Here is a 17,142-nt window from a genome sequence, read left to right on the forward strand (position 1 = left end):
CATAATTTATAAATTAATTTTATATTTTCCCCCAAAAAATAGAAAAAGAAATTACAATGTTGCCATTCAAGTTTACCCCAAAAGTTCCCACTGAATTGAAATGAATTGCTAGATTTTTGTAATTAAACAACTTTTTCCCAAAAAATATTTTGATCATATATTTCATTCAAACTATTTTGATTAATAACTATGTGCCTTTTTTGTAAACATGTGCAAAGCCAAGTCAAAATGATTTCAACTCCCATGACGCAATTCACAGACCCATATTACTAACAAATACTATTGAAGAACACAGTCTATGGGTATGATGTTGATTGAATCCTATGATTTCCAAAGGTCATATGCTTAGATTAACCCATAGAGGTCATTGAATTGTGTCATTGTAGATTGTGATATTTTGAACGTTTAGTGTTTTTTAATTACTTTTCAAATTATTTTTCATAAGTGTAATGAAACAATATATCACTTGTGTGTGTATTTGTGAGGTTTTGTGTTTTTGAATCTTTTTAACACTGATCACAACAATATAAAAAAATGTATTTAATTTTGATGATATTTTATATCCTGTTGTAGATTTTTAGTATGCAAGTCAGGAAATTGTTGAATAATTTACAGCTCATATTGTATCTGTGTCCAATATTTGTCTGTTTTATCTCATAGAAAAGGGTTAATACAAAGGTATAGAGTAATTAGAGTTGTGTTACAGACCAGAGTGATTATCTGTGTTGGTATACACAACAAGTTATTTTGTGAGTAACTTATTTTGTAAGCGAAGCTGCAAAGGGTTTTAAGAAGTATTTAAGGTCAATCAACAAAGTTTAAAATATTAATTGCTGCAAAACAATTGATTTTGTCAATTTGTGAAATTATTTTGCAGCAATAATAGCAAAATAGCTTGTGTATAGTATTTTGGCCAGAAGACCTCTCCCCAATACCATGATCAAAATTTTAGTAATAATGTAGCATGTCAGACTTCCAAATTACCACACGCAAGTAAGGAGGTGGTTGTGGGTTCCAATCCAAGTACCACCAGCAAGAGCTGTCTCTCTTCACCCAAGTGTGTAGGTGCAAGCTAGACTTATTCCACCAGCCGTCTACACTGCACATGTACTCTGTTATGCTTCGTAGTGACAACTGATTATCTTCCAGTTCAAATTGTGGCGGACCCATGCTTGCGACTTTGGTTAATGCGCCATAGCGCGACTGACTAGCGGCGCCTGTGTACCGCGCCGTGTGTACTGCGCTGCCGCGCGCCGTTGTGACAAGATCACGCTCTGAAGTTCTAAAAACAACAAACTCGGTCTTGGACACAACTGCGCAATCTCCATGAAAGTTTGCAACCTACTTAATATTCATGTGCAACCAGAATCTGGTTGCAAAAGTCCGCCACTTTTTTTCCATGTAGTTTTCTCAGTCGTCAATCCAGAAGGTTGACGAATGAGGGCAGCAGTCTTGGTGCAAGATATGATGTTGGGAATTGTACAAATTTGTTGTCTGGTTGTAAAAATAGGGAGTTTTCGATTTCCACAACGGATGGATCTGCGACAGTTAAACACCAAACATTGTCGTCGTCAACTTTGCAATGCGTCGTCGCTCAAATTCTACAACTCACGAATGGTCTGACATCCGTCGTGGCGACGACAACAATGTTTGGTGTTTTACCGTCGCAGAACCATCTGTCGTGGAAATCGAAAACTCCCTAATAACATGTTAGGTCATCACACTCAAATTAGGACAATCAAGGTTGTATAACTGGAAAGGAAAAGTCAACTTCCGCTTTGGAAGGAAATGTTGACAAACCTTGGGGTTAATGCAACAAGCTTCTGTCTGCAATAGCTGCCCTATAGATATTTGACAAATTCTGCATTCTATATTGTGTACACATCTAAAGATTTGACATCTAGCAGCTATTGCAGATAGGACCTTCTTGTGCCAACTCCTACAAACACAGCAGTCAACATTTTAATAGTGATGCTTGGTGTTTTCAAAAAAGATTTTGCCCTGAAAAGTATCATGCCACATCCAATACCAGTGCTCAAAGAAACCCAAAATGTTCAAGACGCAAGAACATCAGACATCCATTTGAAGACCTTGGATCGTCAAAAAGTAATGGTATAAAAAAGGCTGAACATTCTATCTTTATTGTTACTGAATTATTAGATGAAGTAAACTTACGTTAAATTGAATATGCCTCAGAATAACTCAATTTAGAGGATGCCTTGTTGCTTTATTAAAATTGGTATGGTAGAGGGTCATATAAGACTTGTGCCCTCTTAAAAACTTAAATTTTACTGTTTGACCATCATAAAAAATGGCCTCTATCTTTCAGATTTTAATTAAACAAAAAAACAGAATTCAATGCACAATGAAATCAATGCAAAGAACACAGTTTGGTGGCTTAAACATGCGAGATTCGCAACACTTAATGAACTGGAATTAAATGTTGGTTATTTTCCATGTATGACGTCAATTTATTTCTTCTTCCCTAACTTAATCAAGTTTATCTAAGTGAATCAAATCCAGAGACCAAATGCATACAAGTTTTGAGTAGAATTCTTGTTGCTTTAAATATAGTACTTAATTTTTGGACCAACCATTAGATAAGTTATGCATGATGATTGTTTTACAAGGAATACATGCAGTGTCTCCAAATTTTAAGTTGGATACAGTGAGTGGTTCCTACATTAGAAAATTCCAGTTGAAACCCATTGTAATTTAAACTGGGTTTCATTAATGCTAGTTGAAATCCAGCCCAAGGCAAAGTACATTTTAAAACAGTTGACACCAGTTAAAAGAAAGAAACATTTTTCAACTAGGTTCATCAGGAATTTTGTTGCTGTAGCGTAAACCCATGTGTATCTCCAAAGTTTTGCTTTTTCAAATCAAATGTAAAGCTACACATTTCAGTCGAATTCTGTTGCACGATACAGCGAATATACTCATACTGCATAAATGTGAAAGTGGGGTCCCCCTGATTGGATAATTGAATTGTGGTATCAGCACTTGATTAGTTGGTCATGCTGTGTAGCATCATGTGACCTGGTGTTACTTGTGTTGGTTCTTTTCACATGATGGCATGCATGTAGGCAAGTACGAAGCCTGGGACCTTGCTTTAATACAACCGTAGTATGCTAAAATAGGTAATTTTATTGAATAGAAATATTTTATTTACAATTTAATGGGTTTTATATTCATTTCTGTTTTTGCAATATGAAATGATTAATAGGATTTGTGGTTCATGTCTGGTGCTGTGTACTTTGTGTAGGCAAGATTTTATAAACAACAGGGTTTAATGCACTGTTTTTGTAAGTTCGAAAAAAAAGTAACAACTAATTTTTGGAGATTTTTTGGTGTGTGGACACAAATGATATAAACCTTTACATAAATGGATTTTGTCAAACTTACTTTAGTAGAAGTTCAGCATATGGGTTATGACTAATGTATCTGAGGTGTGTAGAATAAGAGTGTGATTGGTATCCAGGCAATCCAAGGTCAGATTTAGGCCTATACAGAGGGAAATTCACAACTACTCAAATTTGGTTAAAAACTACAATAAAAAATTCCTTTGGTCATAAAGGATTAACAAAATATATATCAAAGTTGTACTGTAGTTATGAGCAAACTGTAAACACCACAGTATTCAAAATTGTGGGCACCACAGGAATCAAAACTGAAAAAACAAAATGTTCTGGTTTTTGAAAAATTCAAATTATAAACTTTAGTTAACACACCTGTAATGTTTTGTTACTGTGGTAACCAATGTCCAAAATAGCGGAAAACAATTATTTGTCTGATTTGTTTTTATGAGATGAATACCCAGAGACCATTTCTTATTAAACTTTTTTTTTAAATCCATGTGAACTCATAATAAAATTACAAAGAGAATTAGTCCAAGCCGTGCTAACTCATCTCAGAATTAAGTCTGAGGCCATATTGGAGACAACAAAGACCAAACTGATTTTCTCCATCCTGACATTTTCCATTTTTTACTAAATTATCATGTCCGTTTTTTGTTATTTATAATATAGCCAATCAACGAAGGTCATCAAATCACCAGGATAATATGGATTGTGTACTGTAGAGCACTCTTAACCCCATGAGCACTACCTGCCGATCTAACATTGCCTCTGATTGGTCAATTACATGATATCTTTACTTTAATCACCAATCAGAATGGAGCTTTGCAAATAATTCACCCCAATTTTTTGTGTGGTGAATTTATTCTAACAATGTTGCTGATTAGTCCAATTAATAATGAAAACCTCTTTTTGGCCAATTGGCAGGTAGTTCTCATGGGGTTAAAAGTACTTCCGAGTCCAGAGGTCAGGATCTTAATGAACGACATGATTTTGTAATTTTCATTTAAAAACTGGAAATTACGTATACTACTACTACTTTGCCATTATCTAATCATTGACATTTAATATTTGATAACAAGCGCAAATGACTTCCTGGAAAACTGAGAAATATAAAATGTATGTTGTTACAGGTTTTTATGCATCTACTGTTTGTACACAATTTTAATTTGCATATTTATGTTTCCTTTAACCTAGGCAGGAAATTAATATTTTGATGTGATTTTATTTTTGCTTGGGACATTGCACCAAATATATGGACCATGAAAATGTCCACTTTTGCACTTACTAACTCATGTATGTAGCTCATTTTATTGGTCCAAATATTATTTTTATATTGATATAAATATGTATGTACTATATTTACTATGTCATTTGATAATAAACAAACTGTATAACCATTCCTGTAAGTTGTATAGGATGTTTCTAACTGTTTTGTAATTTTTATCAGCCAAACATTTGTGCAAAAGTGAAAAAATTTGATGGAAACCTGTGTTTGCTCTTCTTGCGCATTCTTTTGTATAGAAACATGTTGCACTTTAAGTTACAAATGTGTAATAATTACTGTTTTTAAGATGGTTGTGGCAATTTTTACTCTCCAAAAGTGTCCATTTTGTTGTGGATTTTGTATATGGGAACACATACATGTGTTGTTGCTGAAAAAAACAAAATCAAATTTTAGATATTACTTTTATGTAAAGTAGAATTATATTGGCTTTATTTTTGAGACACTGGTCACAATTGATAGCATTGAGCATACCAAATTTATAAGTGGAAATAAGTTGTGATTTCTTTTTATGTTCTTTGTTTATCATGCATATTTCATCCAGGTATTGAAAACAAGTGTTTAGCAAAGCCCCACTCTCTTTTGATGCGACTGATGACATATTTCAGAGAAATAAGGTTTGATAGTAAAATGTGATGCGATCAAGCAAAATCAGTCGGAACTCGGAAATATTTAATTTTCGGTTTCTTATAGGATAGTAAAAACGTTTACAAAGCTGCATTTTGCAGAAAACTCCATTGTAATTGAGCAACCAGTTTCAAAGATATGAGCAATTAAAGAGTTTCCAAAACAACAGGAAACAAAAGGAAATATTTCCTTTGTTTGGCTATATCTCAAAATCAATATTTCTGAGTTCCGACTGATTTGGCTTGATCGCATGATTTCGCATCACAAATGTCTCCATAGATCAGAACCAAATATATACTGTATTTTACCTAATTAGTGCTCCTCCCCTAATTGGCACCCACTGAGAACTTCCATAACATGCATCTGTTTAAGTACGCCCTTTCAATGTACTTTTAGCATGAAAAAGGGTAATCATCTGAGCAAAATCTTCTCTGAATAGAGTTGTATTACCTTTGAATGCAACTCTGACTAGAGTTGCATTGACATTTGTTCCTATGAGTATTATTTTGAACTTCAACAATAATTGTTTTGTTCACTTCAACTTTCAAAATTGGTTTTTATTAAGCATCCTTCAGATGATTTAAAAGAGCTTGGTGGAGCTAATAAGGTAGAATACGGTACTACATATCCTAGGTTTGTACCGAAATTCCTCCCAGAGGATAAAAGGTGTATTGCATAACAATAGATACAGCTCGGGTTATTTGATCTCCTTCTATTTATTTATTGCAATACGCATACTGTATTGTGGCAAGGAATTTCGGTCAAATTGAATTTCGGAGGACAAACCCAGGATCCACATATTGGTGAATTAATGCTTGTCTACTACATGCCATGAAATTTCCACTGTGCATATATTAATAAATGAAAGAGTGCATCACACATACTGTTATGTAGGGGCGTGTTGACAGTGTTGTGTCTGCGCAGTTGAACCTGTACCATTATGTATCATCAGTTCATTATGGTATGTACTTTGATCTTGGAAAGTTACTTGCAAGAAATAATATTTTTTGTTCAATTTGGCGTCTAATCTGTAACCAGAAGTTTGATAGCATAACAATAAATTAACAGTAGGTTTTGACATTTTTTTCAATCAATTCAAAATATGAAAAATCATGAGTCAAAAAAAGAATCTTGAAGACTGGGTAGTTCCAACCAATCTTGAAAAGTCAAATCATGAGATATAATACAAATGAAATGTCATATTTTTTGAATTGTAAGTCAAGAAGTGCAATACCTACTGAAATACTACTTTAAATAGGGTGCTTTTGTTTGTAACAATCCTAAATTATTCTTAGATGGTGGGTATAGCAGTGCATGCTGTGCGTCATGTTGCCGGTTGTACTACATGTATAAGACAGCTACAGAGGTGTCATGGATTTACATGGATTTTAGAACATCTGTGGTCAGTGTAACTAACCCAGAGATTTCCTACAGCCATCAGGGAGACTTTCCGAAGTGTGTAGCGTAATGGTTACAAAAATTTGTCTTAATCAGGGAGATTGTTAAATGGGCTATTCCAGTTGAAACCCAAACACCCCCTATGGAAGACTTGTTCTTAATCTCCCACACAGGGGGTGTAGATTTTCAATTGAGTTACCTATTCGGGTAACCCCATTTAAAATTCACACTCCTTTTGTGGGAGATATAAGGGCATGTATTCCATAGGGTGTATGGATTACAAATAGAATTAGCCCAATTTGGCAGTCAAAATGTGATAATAATACATTTTCAGAGAACCTCCTGTGTAATCAGGGGCATCTCTGCTGACCACATTTCTAGGTGATTGTGATCATACATAGCCTCATGATTTTACACATATGCAAAGCAGCCATGCAGTACTGCAGGGATACACTCCATCTAAGATATAACTTAGGATATTTATTATGTGAATTTGGCTCCTGGAGGCAAACTCACTCTTTATTTAATAGGATATATACTTCAGGGTGTTTTTGTTTTAACTCATGACTCCCTGTATCATTTGTATTTTATGTCCTTTTTATTTTTTTAACAAGACACCTGAAGCTGCTTGAAGAATCTGCTCTGCAATATAGCAGGTTTTAACATAGAATCTGTAGTTTTAAGACTGAAAAATGTAGTTTGTAAATCCTCATGGCTAGTTTTAAAATGTCTCGTTAGATTTTTGAATATTTGTGTTAAAAATAAGTATGCATCCTGCATGAAATGTTGTAAGCAACCTATATGTTGAACTGGTACTTAAAGGCTTATTCAGTGATCCCAGCTAAAGTGTAAAAAAATTTAAATTGTATATAAATTGCCTGAAGTGAAAGATAATTCATTAAAATTTGGCAAAAAAGGAGGAAAACATCAGGACAAATACATTCAAATACATGTAGAAAATTACAGATTCATGTAAAATGTCTTTGGTCTTTAATACACAGCTTTCGGCTTAACACCTAGCAGGCTATGTTAGCACATAGTGCCAAAATCTGAATTTTACGATACTACGGAAGAGCAAATCACTGAATAGGCCTTTAATATTCATTGATTCTTGCAATTCTTATGCATAGCTGATTGAAGTATCAAGATAACTTGAATAAATTATCATATTGGCACAAACCTGGAAATTATTAAAGCTGCATCGCCCCTGGCATCGCCTCAGAATTTGCCTGTAGCGATACAACTTATATAGGTGCAAAATTGCAATATATCTTTTCAAATAATAAGCAATCTATTGCACAGCATACTCCCATTTTCAAACAGCAAATATAGTGTCCATTTGTGGCACAAGTTAATTTTGTTATTTTATATGTGACATAAGAATTGGTGAGGATAATTCAGACATTTCCCAGGTGCATAGTTACGCTATGTTTATAATGCTATTGTTTTGGTAAGAGGGTCCATGCAGTAATCATGTCCGTAAACGATTACCAAATAATAAACTTTTGTAAAAGTTACATTTGGATGAGTATAGTCCATTGGTTATTTGATGATGAATTTATAAATAAAATAAATAAAACTATTCTATGAATATGTGTGTTCTATCCTGATGTGATTGGTACATAATTGTGGTGCTCAGTGTAAGACCTAAAAAAATTGTTTAATTGGCGTAACATAAAAAAAAATTAGGGTAGGTAGGTAGGTAGGGATTTTTTAAAAAACTTTTAAAGCTGTAAATTATGTACATTGCATTTGAAAAAGGCCTTGGAACTTTTTTTCTTTAAAAAAAAAAGATTCATTTATTTTTTTTTTTTTTTTGCGAAAAACAAAAGTCATGGTTGGTCCTACTTTTGTTTTTTGGGTAGCTCTGGTTACGCTAATCAAACTATTTTTTAAGGCCAAATTGAAGGGCTCAAGAGAGTATGATGGTGAAGTTGAACTGGGGCAACACCACTCTGGTTGAGGGGAGCAGTAGCATATTATATAATAGGCAGAAAATAACCAAAATTGCCAGGTACATTATTTGGCCCGTTTAACACCCAAAATTCTCCTTGATGATTATGGGCAAAAATAGTATAAATCCAGAATTTGTGTGAGCAAATCGTCCTGGTAAATGTGCAGAGTAGGTTTGATGTGAAAATCTATACATACTTTCAAGAAAACTAAACTAAATATCTAAAGATTGATTTCCATAGGATATCGAGTGATTTCATAATTGCTTGTAAACAGGCTTGTATACAGGATTTATTTTGGGATGGTGCTGGACGCTTTTAAAATTTCTTTCTGCAACCATAATGGGCCGCAATATATCACTAACCGCATAGTCCGAGGCAAGGTTCATTATTGTCAGGGTTAGGGTCTTATGGTTAGGGTTAGGGTAAGGGTTAGGGTTGTGGTTATGGTTAGGGTTATGGTTATGGTTAGAGTTAGGATTTAGGGTTTAGGGTTAGGGTTAGTGTTAGGGTTAAGGGTTAGGGTTAGGAATTAGGGTTAGGGTTAGGATTATATTCGTATTTATTAGTACTAATATACTAGTAATAGTATATTGTGTGTATGCACTTTATTCCGTAATCAATAAGTAGCATAAACAAACACCTTTCTGGCACAACGAATCATAGCACAGTCGTGTAGGCATTAGACTATGGGTGGGTTTGAACCCCAGGTAAACCGTTGTAGAATTTTAATTCTATCGATTTCTTTTATTTTATTAAGTAAGAGGAAATAATAATGGTAATAAACTCGTGTTATATCTATATAGCCTCATAGGCCTATAATTACATGTATGTACTATGTGTTATCGCATTGCGGCCCATTATGGTTGCAGAAAGAAATTATGCATGCTGGACTTCCAAACAGTATAATGAAAAGTGTGCCTGTGCAGATTTTTTTTGTAAAATGTGGATCTAACCCACTAACAGCTGACTTTTGAACCCATTTGCACTTAAAAGTTGACATTTTGTCAATGTTCTCCCACTTTTGACTTTTTATTGGAAAAAATAGCAATAAGTGTACCTTTCTGCTGAACCCCTCCTGCATATGAGCCTGTTCGTAAACAAAATGTATGAGAAAAGTTTTTCTTCATTTTTAACTTGGGAAAATATCATTTTTCTGTATTTTTCAAATAAAACGTGGTAAAATTAATTGCAACCAAAAACAATATGCACACGGCCTACAGCAAACCAACTTGTTTTTTTAGCCTTACATTTATGCAATTTTATGCAGTACTTTTGAGCCAAAACCTAGGCACTTGAAATTCATCAACATCATCTCGACAAAAACATTACATTGCTTTCATGATGCCACTCATTGTTTTGAATCAAAATGTTTAAACAGTAATCAATATGCTAGTTTTATGAAAGTCAATATCGCATGATCAATAACCATTAGAGAATCAAGTATATGATTTTAGTGGCATGTTGCATCAAATTATTTAAATAAAATATAGTGAATATAATATTAATTTTGTGCAAAATATGTCTAGTTCTGCTAATAATATCAATATACCGCATATAGATTCCTGTCATCTGATTGGTTGAATGTGCAGTCATTGAATTAACTATGCCCTCAAAGTGAACTATGGACCGTCCATGGAAATGAACTATGGACCGGTCACGTGCGTCCCGATCAAACTGCCATTCGGTATATAAAACAAATATTGACTGCTTTATTCGGGACATGGTTAAGGCTGTGCCTCGGGTCATAGCATGGTTTTGAGATCACCGCGGGCCTATAATCTTAACCATGCCCCTCATAGCAGTCAATATTTGTATACTATAAGACAAGCAATGGTGCCATGTGGGGAATTTTATTTTTCGCAAAACAGGATAATTAATCCAAAAAATTAACTTTATTTTTCAGAAATCGGGAGTACTTTTGAAGCTGTATAAGCAAGCAAGAGTTTTGAAACATTTCATTTCTGAAGTTTCGTACAAATAGGGAAATTCAATTAGGGGGTTATCTTTTTCTTTGGAAGGGGGTGGGTTCCAAATATACAGGGGGCATAAATTTTTGAAAAGAAAAATAGGGGGGTCATAAAATTTTGATGACCAAAATGTAAGGAGTCACAAGATGACCACAGATAGTGTTTATTTTATTCGAAAAGACTGATTGTAATACAATTTTAGCCTGTTTAGGGGTAAGGTGTATCGGTGGTGGGGAGGTCATAAAATGTTTGTTGCCGAAATGGGGGGGGGGTCGCAATTTTATTGACGCTGACTTTTCCTAAAATTGGGACCCCCCTTCCGAAGAAAATGATAGCGTCTTACTACTGAATGGTGTCTCATTTAGTGAGTGGCACATATCTAGTTTATGATGGGTAGACATATAAAATGAAGTAGCTTGAAGGCCCTACATGTAGGTTAACCCTTACTGAACCAGATCTCACTAAATCTCACTATTAAAACCACTGCTTTTGCATGCATTGCACGTGACTTGGTGACGCAATCAGCCTAAGTCATATTTACCCAGGGAATCGTTGGCCAGCGTCATCCGTGTGGCTACATGCTGGGGATCTTCTGCGTGGCGTGCGAGGGATCCGAGGTTCAAATTCCGGGGGTGCCAAGTGATTTCTTTCTTCATCTTCTCTCCTTTTTCGTTTCTTCTTTCCCTTCCGATAGCAAAAAAACCTTGTGTTCAGTTAGGGTTATGTAGCATGTTTTTCCTAGATTTAGATTTAGGCCTTACTAACCCTTACTGAACCAGATCTCACTATTAAAACCACTGCGTGTGCACGCATTGCACATGACTTGATGACGCAATCAGCCCAAGTCATATATACCCAGGGAATCGTTGGCCGGACCAACATCACCCGTGTGGCTACATGCTGGGGATCTTCTGCGTGGCATGCGAGGGGTCCGAGGTTCAATCCAGGGGTGCCAAGTGACTTCTTTCTTCATCTGCTCTCCTTTTTCGTTTCTTCTTTCCCTTCCGATAGCAAAAAAAACACGGGCAGTTAGGGTTATAACCAAAAAAATACTGACATGTTGAACACTTGTGCAAGAGATTTTGCCACAATTTAGTGTCTTAGATACTTAATTCTGATTGTCATGTTGGATATTATGCAATTTATTTATGGGATTATCAGATGGGCGAAAATTACAGCCATCTCCTTGAATATGCCTGCAATACAAGGTTGCCATTACTATGACAACGGAATAAAGCCAATGTCGGCCTTGTATGAAATTATTGTCGGTATACAAGAAAAAAGAACCAAAATGCCTTTGACAAAAGCTAAAAGCAAAGACAACAACTGAAGGCCTATGCTGAATTATAAAAAAGCTCTGTTGAAAATGTTATTACATACCATTTGCAACAGACTTAATTATATTTTAGCATATAACATTTTCAATGGACATAATATTTTAGTATAGGCCTTCAATCTATGCCAAAATATCATTATTAAATATGTTAAAAAAATGTTATGTAAATAAAATGGCTTTAAGGCCAAAAACAAAATTGTTTGCTTGCCCTCCACCGAGCAACCAAAAATTGGCCAAAATCAGGGTTGGCCTTTAAAAAAAAATTTTTATAGTTTTTTATTACATGTAGTTTATAATTTTAAAGGTTTTTTATTACTTTTTCTATGTCTAAATTTCATTTCAAAGCTAAATTTAGCCAACAACATTTTTCTTAAGAAGAAAATCATTACTGTAAACTCATTAAAACATTTTTCCGACTGACCGACCCCAAAAATCCCACCGGAGGGCAAGCAAACAACCCTGGAAATGGATCTGTGGCCTAACAAACCCGTTTGCTTCACATTTGATAAGTGTTCAGCCTGTTTAGCATTTTCCTTTACAGGAACTTGAAATGGGATTTTTCAGGAATCAATTACAATCATATGAATTGGTAATTCATTCAGTCCATTTAAACAAATATTTTTAAATTATTGATAGCAATGAAGTTTCAGTTTCTATTTACTATCCTGAATGATTAAATATTGATAAGGAAATAAGTATCTTTGTTTCTTACTATGGTATAGAACTTAAACCTTAGGGACCGTTCACAAACACTTGTTATGGGGGCCTGATGCAAAAAAAAGGGGGGGGGCCTGAAAAAATGACCACAAATTTTCCTGGAAAAATTAAGTTTATATGCTTTTCTATGGGGTTGACCCATAATTTTCATGTCAAAAGGGGGGCCTGAAATTTTGAGGTCTGTTAAGGGGGGGCCAGCCGAAAAATGTTTGTGATGAATTTTTTTGCATCAGGCCCCCCTTACAAGTGTTTGTGAACGGTCCCTTACAAGTATTATTTCACTCATGAGAGTACTACATATTGAACCATGTATGCTCAATACATGTATCAAATGTAAGAACAATTGAATGAAATATTCATGTTACATCTGGCGCCTAAATTGTCTTTGCTTGTAACATTCTGTAAATGTTTGATGTTTGTGCTGGCCATTGGTACAAAATATGTCTGCTATAGAGTAATTTATACATGTAGCATGATTTGAAAAATTATCTCATCCTACATTCTTGAGATATTTAGACTAAATTTACAAATATCAAACGTAATCAGTGGTATGGCAAAAAGGGGATTTGTCTCTTCCAAATTCAATATAAATTTGATAAAACAAAGGCTGTAATGGGCTATTCCATTAATCATGCGCGTATTTTGGGGGGGGCTTTGAGGGCGCCAGCCCCCAGGGTGCGGCGAAAATGAAGGGGCAGCTGAAGAAGAAGGGGCGGCAAAAACGGGCGGCAAAAACGAAGGGGGCGGCAAAACGAATTAGTAAATAAAAAAGGGCGGAAAAATTTGTACTTTTAGGGCGCTAGCGCCTGAAACCCTTTTTTTTTTTTTTTTTTTTCACTTTTTCAAACGACCGAGAAAAAACTTGGGTCAACCTTTTCGGGCTGTTGAGGAAGGGCGGCAAAATTAAATTTTCTTCAGCCCCCCGGGGTTGGGGCGGCCACGGTACGCCACTGTTAATCATTGGCACCCCTTCAAAGAAGTCATTATAATTCCCAGCAGTGGGAATTCTAAGAAAACCCATCATGTAAAGCAGGTGCTGGGAGCCCCACAAATAATTTCTTTCAAAGGACAAAAGGCACATGATTTCCCTAAATTTTAGGCAAAATATTTTTAGGGGCAAGATACTGGGAATTCCCAACTTGTATGGATGAAATATTCTCATGAACTGGGAATAATTTTTTTCTTGGAGGAAGGGGTGGCATTAATTTCTGGAATAGCCTAGTGTTGCGATACAGAAACATGGATTGTTCCATCCGGTCAGTATTTGGCGAGTGAAAAGGAACCATATTTTTTTCATCAGGTGATCCGAGTGATTCTTCCAAATGTCACACAAATTCCAGACAGTTAAAGGAACACTCCGGCAATCACAACATTATGTCTTATATGTTATAAAAATAATTATCAAGCATGAATCACATGGGTTTATTTAAAACAAATTCATATTAACCATAAAAACAAATAAAAACAGCCATCTCTCCACACGCGATATTTAAAATTCCCGCGCCGAAATTGTCTAGAGCAATGACGTCCCAATAATTCAATAATTCAAATGAGCGCAAATAAGCACGACGTCATTTCGCCGCGGGAATTTTGAATATCGCGTGTTGAGAGATTGCTGTTTTTATTCGTTTTTATGGTTAATATGAGTTTGTTTTAAATAAAACCATGTCATTCGTGCTTGATAAATATTTTTCTAACATGTTGTAATTGCCGGACACTTCATTTAATACTATTTTATATCACATTCAGAATATTGAACTCATTTTATCAGTGGCGTAACTACAGGTTGGGGAGGGGGGCAACATGCCTCACCCTTAGGGGGGCGCCAACTTGACCAATTCAGCATCGATTCTGCGCCCCTCCAAGCGATGAAAGTCAAAATTTTCGCGCGCATTTCAGCAAACCGATATTCAACTTCTAGTAACCAAAATTAATTAGTGTATAGGCCTTATTTGTCCAATTGTTTCAAGAATGGGGGGCATTATGTACCGGTATCCTTAGCCCCTAGCTACGCCACTGCCCGCTTCTAAGATATTCTCGGGTGGGGGTGGGGGTGCCTATTTTGTTTCTTGCCCCGAGCGCTACCAACCCTAGTTACGCCACTGCATTTTATCAACCCACCACAGAGTTTTGCCATGACACAATTCATATGCCACTTGGAATACGGTATATCCAATAATCTGCTACACCAGTGAGCCAAGGTCTAATTGTGTACTTGCTTAATGTCATTATACTGAGTGAAAATTGGTTCGGGAAAACTGGAGAAATGATTAAAAACCATTGTTACCGTATCTCAAATACATGTTGCACTTTGGGGTTTTCATGTTGGTCAGTACAAAAGAATTGTATTTCCACAACGCTTGACACTCCGGCAGTCACAACATTATGCCTCATAAGTTAGAAAAAAATTATCAGCACGAATCACATGGTTTTATTTAAAACAAACTCATATTGACTTTAAAACTAAACAAGGCGGTTCTCGAACCACGAGTCTTGCCTGCTTTTGTGACCGCCTGCTTTTGCGATAACTGTTGGTAGAGAGGTAAATGAATTTGGCGGTTATCGGCTGGGCACGATGATCTGGCTGATGGTAACTGTACTGTACCCACCAAGTTTCATGCCCATGCAACAGTTTTTACTAATATGACCTCAGATGACCCCAGGTGGCCCTGAAATGACCTTCTAAAATTTTGGCTCTAAATGTTGACTGTACCCCTCGTGCTAAGTTTCATGCCCATACAACAGTTTTTACTAATTTGACCTCAGATGACCCCTGGTGGCCTCGAAATGACCTTCCAAAATTTGGCTATAAATGTTGACTGTACCCATCAAGTTTCATGCCCATACGGCAGTTTTTACTAATTTGACCTCAGTTGGCCCCTGGTGACTCTGAAATGACCTTCCAAATATTTGGTTTTAAATATTGACTGTACCCACCAAGTTTCATGCCCATACGACAGTTTTACTAATTTGACCTCAGATGACCCCTGGTGACCCTGAAATGACCTTCCAAAAATTTGGCTTTAAATGTTGACTGTGTACCCACTAAGTTTAATGCCCATCCGACAGTTTTTACTAATTTGACCTCAGATGACCCTGGTAACCTCAAAATGACCTTCCAAAAATTTGGCTTTAAATGTTGACTGTACCCACCAAGTTTCATGCCCATACGACAGTTTTCACTAATTTGACCTCAGATGACCCCAAAATGACCTTCCAAAAATTTGGCTTTAAATGTTGACTGTACCCACCAAGTTTCATGCCCATACGACAGTTTTACTAATTTGACCTCAGATGACCCCTGGTGACCCCAAAATGAACTTCCAAAAATTTGGCTTGAAATGTTGACTGTACCCATCAAGTTTCATGCCCATACGACAGTTTTTAATAACATGACCTAAGATGACCCCTGAGTGACCTCGGAAAAAAAAAAAAAAAATTTGGCAAAACCAAAGAACTATTTCATCAAAGTAATAAATCAAAACAGAAAGATACTTCCTTTACGAGTTATCACTCATTGAAAGTGCTACTTTGCTATACTTTACATGGAAAGCGACTATCTTAAAGTCGTCATATTTCCTTAATTACATGATCGATCAAGCAGTTAGTTGGATATGATGCACAGTTGAAAATTAGTTATTAAAAGATTTGGTGACCTCAGTTGACCTTTGACCTTGTATGTGACCTTTGACCTCACGAAATTGGATAAAGTATGTTGCGCTGAAAATCTAATCAGGTCGAGTACCACTGGTCACGCAACTCCCCACCAAGTTACGTCACTGTACCCCATACGGATCTCCAGATAATCTGTTCGCAAGGTATTTTGCTTATTACGCACATATTATGCAAATTAGGTACTTAATTACCATATTTTACGCTCAAAATCTAATCAGGTCAAGAACCTCTGGCCCCACTACTCCTCACCAAGTTACGTGACGGTCCCCCATACGGATCTCCAGATAAGCTGTTGACAAGGTTTTTTGCTTGATACGCATCAAATACGCATAAATTATGCAACTTAGGTACTTAATTACCATATTTTGCCCTGAAAATCAAATCGGGTTGAGATCCTCTGGTCATACTACCCCCTACCACGTTATGTTGACCGTACCCATCAAGTTTCGTGCCCATACGACAGTTTTTAGGCATTTGACCTCAGATGACCTCGGGTGACCTTGACGCACTAACCAATACAAACTTGTTCTGTCTGGGGTGAAGATGCACCCACCCACCAAGTTTGAAGAACGTACGACCCCTAGTCTCCGAGAAAATAGGTTTTTGCATTTTATGCATAAATTATGCAAATTAGGTACTTAATTACCATATTTTGCGCTGAAAATCGAATCGGGTTGAGATCCTCTGGTCATACTACCCCCTACCACGTTTCATCATCATAGGGCTTATGGATCTTACGGATCCCCAGATACAGCTCAATAAGGCGGATTTCTTCAGATTTCCAACCATATTTGTAGAATCGTTCCGCATAAATTATGCAAATTAA

The sequence above is a fragment of the Amphiura filiformis genome, chromosome 8 (genome assembly GCF_039555335.1).
Source record: "Amphiura filiformis chromosome 8, Afil_fr2py, whole genome shotgun sequence".
Lineage (NCBI taxonomy): Eukaryota > Metazoa > Echinodermata > Ophiuroidea > Amphilepidida > Amphiuridae > Amphiura > Amphiura filiformis.